Here is a 332-nt window from a genome sequence, read left to right on the forward strand (position 1 = left end):
ACCATAACCTTTCTTAAAGTGAAACAAGATGCAGCACTACAGTATCCAGATGGAAAGAGATGAAAAAGAAGCTTCCAGTTCTTGGGAATGAGGGGGAAAATAGACTTACTTCTATAAATAAAGCTGGATTTAAACGTACACGTGACCTCAGCTCTTACTGGGTGTGTTTACACATGCAATTAATGTGAAGCAATCAACTCTGGAGCAGTTTGGGCCAGAGTAAGCTATTCCCCGGCACAATGTATACAGGTGTACCCAAGACAGCAGCAATCTGAGCTAAAGCAGAGCAGGCCCAAGCTGACAGGAAGCAGGGGGGGGGGGGGGGGGGGGGA

The sequence above is a fragment of the Alligator sinensis genome, unplaced genomic scaffold (genome assembly GCF_000455745.1).
Source record: "Alligator sinensis unplaced genomic scaffold, ASM45574v1 scaffold755_2, whole genome shotgun sequence".
Taxonomy (NCBI): domain Eukaryota; kingdom Metazoa; phylum Chordata; order Crocodylia; family Alligatoridae; genus Alligator; species Alligator sinensis.